The sequence below is a fragment of the Cyprinodon variegatus genome, unplaced genomic scaffold, assembly GCF_000732505.1.
Source record: "Cyprinodon variegatus isolate N-32 unplaced genomic scaffold, C_variegatus-1.0 Scaffold769, whole genome shotgun sequence".
Lineage (NCBI taxonomy): Eukaryota > Metazoa > Chordata > Actinopteri > Cyprinodontiformes > Cyprinodontidae > Cyprinodon > Cyprinodon variegatus.
Genome location: NW_015151222.1, coordinates 206,875 through 211,028, shown reverse-complemented (window position 1 = coordinate 211,028; position 4,154 = coordinate 206,875).

Here is a 4,154-nt window from a genome sequence, read left to right as displayed (position 1 = left end):
GGAATTCTGTTGAGGCTCAAAGAGGACCTATTAGCCAATAGGACTGACGTTCTATGTGTATAATGTTATTTTTGAAGATCACATGTTTTTTTATTTATCTTTTATTGGCATATAACATGATTTTGCTCCTTTTAAATGTCCCTCTTCTGAGCAGAGATGAAACTCACCATGGGGTCACAGTTCACTTGTGTTTTTTTGCGGTGCATGTAAACATGTTTTACTGATGTTACACTCAACAGAAATCTTATTTGATGGAATGAAACAGGATTATATTTCCGTTCAAACACATCAGGCTGTTTCTCAGCAGAAACTTCATGAGATCTCTCAAACTGGAATCCATTTTTCATTTTTTTTCAACTTGAATGCTCAGGTTTTATTTATCTCGTCTCCTTGATTTTGAACTAGCGACAAACTGGAGGACTTGTCTCCAAGGCTGGATTTTAGATCTCATTATCGCTTTTGGATATTTAGTTTTGACTGCTGCATTTATTCATCCCAAACAGAAGCAGGGAGGGACCCCAGCGAGCCTGTTTAGACTGTTTGAGAATTTAAAGCTTCTAAAGCTGCTAAATCAGACAGAAAACATGTAAAGGAATTAGACAGACCAGCTGTCCAGTGGGGCAGACTGTTCCTTTGAGGTGATTCTTTTCATTTTGGGATCTAGTGAATTACCTCGTTTGTTCAGAGCTGACCTTGTGCCCCCATCATCCAGTCATAGTAAATGAATCTGTATCTGTTCTTACAGTCAGGAGGAATCATGAGGATCTGAGGTTTCTTTTCTAACCTCATTCTGTGCACATAAAGGTAACGCAGCATGCTGACAGATGCATGCTCTGCTGAAACAGATTATCCTTTAGTTTGTTTACAGTTATATATTCTTTATTCACCTCCAAACGTTGAGGCCAGATCTTGGATAAACGCCACACCCAAGGTCATAGTTCCTGGGTTCTGTTTGCAGGGTTCAGATGGGAATATTTCCGTAGCCAATAAACACTTCAGTCACTCCAGCACTTTGTCTGATATCTCAATAAAGCTGTTAAATCAAAAGGAGTGGTACATTTCACAATTATAGTGAGTTAGAAAAAAGAACTTTAGAACGTGAACAACTATGAGTATCTTTAGTAAGTTTTAAACCACCAGACGATCCAAGAGAAACTGCCTGACACTGTTTTCTATGATGGGCAGTCATATTTTTGGGAAACTTCCGACTTTCCTAAGGGGAATTCTGACTTCATGTGGTTAAGTGTTTTGAATTAGAGGCAAGGAACTTGGACTCCAACTTATCTGGTTTTTCATAAGTTGTCAAAATCTCAATTTTCTATAACGTGAAAAGAAAGATTAATGGTTACAGTAGCAGCCATTCAAAATGGCCCTTCCCAGTCAGATGCCAGCCGAACGGCAGCCCACTTCCCTCCAACTCCCAGTGAAAATCTTCCAACTTCCAGCCATTGCAGTGACCCCTTCTTGCATATTTTTTTTACTCTGACTCCATCCTTTCACTGAATTACAGGGTCTGACCAGGAGATGACTTAATCAGGAGTGGACTTAATGTCAAATCATGACAGAAGGAATATTTTAGTACAAATGTTGATGTTTAAAAAGGAATCGTAGGGGACCAGCAAAGGGCCCATCAAGGAAAGTTGTACAATTTTGAATGGCTTCTACTGTATAGTTAAACTCTTTAAACATTTCCCAGATATTGACAGATCTATTGTTTTCTATATGGGGGATTTAGACCCTCCGTGTTTTCCGCATTGCTTAGGTGGGTGGTTCCCACACTTTTCCTCTCTGGGCTCCATTTTTACTTTTCAAGGTTTTCACCTTCCTTCTTTTTTTCAGACATGCAAACACAAATAAAATGACTGTTTTAATCAGCTCAGTTGTAACCTTGGACATTTCTATAATGGATTTTTGCAGTTTTGTACTTGATTTTTTTTTAAACGTAGCCAAGTGTGATGAAGGACACTCCTTTCAGCAGCTTAGGGCTCATGTTCACAAACTGAAGGAAGCAAAAGCCAAAATTCTCTGATATAAAGTCCTTATTTAATGCAGAACAAAATGACCTTTCAGCTCAGTGTCAGTCTGTGTTTGTGTGAAGGGAGGAATGACCGTACGCTGCCACAGGAAGGGGGGATTTTTTTTGTGTCAACTGTGATTGTGCTGCTTTTATTATTGGTGTCAAAAGACAAATGAAATTTAAGTTTGTTCGACTGGTTGGTTTTTATAAGCAGCTGCACTGCATTTCCAAAAAAGCTTTTCCTGGGGAACGCACCGTCCTCATCTTGTGGTTTCTCTGTCATGTGATCTTATTCAAACGTTCTCTCCAACAAAAACGCTCAAGGCCTTTTAACCCTGGATGGAGGAGGATTTCTGTCCAGGTTTTGGTTCTTGTAGCAGATGTTTGTTGCATTGGCAACATCGATGGAGCATTTTTCCTCTTGTAGAGTCTAAGCTGCTGCAGCGTAACAAAGACATCATCCTCATCTTTTACTTACCTTTCAGGGGACAAAAAACAAAAACAGTCCTCTTTTGTTCTTTACCTTTATTCTTGAAAAACGGATAACTAGTCTGAAATACATGAAACATAGAACATGACGGATATCGTTTAATTTTTTTCTTTTTATGCTGTTTTTGAATAAATTTCTCCGGTGCAGCTTGCTAACTCGTATTAAATTGCAGCTCATATGAAGCTAAAATAAGTTAAAGTTTCTGAAGACTGAAGTTTGCACTAACTTGGACTTTTCTGATTAACTGGAACAGAGTAAATGAAGGATGCATGCAGCGACTGAATGAAAAGGCTTCGGCTTTAGGTTCGGTTATTATTGAATTAAGCTGATTTTTTTCTGTTTGTTTGTTTGATTTGTGAGACGTCTGATTGGACATTTCGTTTGGCAGCAACACGTCAACAAGAACGAATAACTGTTTGTCTCGTAAGCTTTTATGTGAAGCATCTTGATCTTGGTGTCGTCACTGTTAGCATTGCTCAGATGATCCGACCTCGGTCGACTTTTCTTATCGTATGGAAAAAACAATCGATAAAAATGTATGTTTACTGATGATGCGACTAAGCTAAAATAAGATTTTGTTTTGAATAAAAATGTATTTATTATTCTTTTATGTATCGTTGAAAATGCCATGGAAACAATTCTCTGTTTTATTGTTGAGGTAAAGAGCAGTGGAACTGTAAAAGCTGTTTTTTTTTTTTTTTTAAGGGCTGCCTTTACTACAAATAAATGCTTTCCTTACCCCCCGAATGTGTTTGTCTTGTTTAATAAGGACAACTACCATTACTATCATTAGTAAATCTGCTCCCAGCTGGATCCAAAGACTGATGCTATCTCTGCCACATAGTTTAACAGTTAAAAAGATACTACAGCTGATACTACAGTGTATCCCATGTTTTTTATGCTTATATGCATTGACCTACATCACAGGAAGGGGCAGGGTGATATACACTTAAAATCTTATCATGATATTGGCTGAAATCTGGGTGATAATGATAAAACGAGAGAAAAAAAAAGTCTTTCTTAAGTGATTTTAGTGCTGTGAAATAAAAAAAATGTATTATGTAGTTTTCAGTTGAAATATTGAGTACTTAAGGTTATTTTGGGTTTTTTTATTTTCAGTTTCAGATATGCTTAGTGTCTTTATACACTTTCTGATGTTGATAGCCCCTCCCCTTTGGCTAGATCTAAGCCTTACTGTGTATATGCAACAGAGTTTCCGTGGGTCATTAAAAGTCTTTAATTATTTTTTAAATTAAGGCCTTAATTGGCATTAAAATTGAAAAAATGTGATTATAGTGGCATTTAAAATACTTTATTTAAAAAAACAATTGTTCATAAAAATGACATCAATATCAGATATAACAGTTTCAGGTGTTTGTAAGGAAGTGCTTCCAGTTGATCGTAAACCTGTATGTTCAGAAAAGAAGCACGAGCCTGAGAAAAAGCTGGAGAACGGGAAAAAGCACGTGGCTGGAAAACATGGAATTCGGGACATGGCTGCAGCCTGTAGACGGTGAAGAAGACGAAGGATTTTGCCCTGGTTTTAAAAGAAAGAAAGATAGATAGATAGATAGATAGATAGATAGATAGATAGATAGATAGATAGATAGATAGATAGATAGATAGATAGATAGATAGATAGATAGA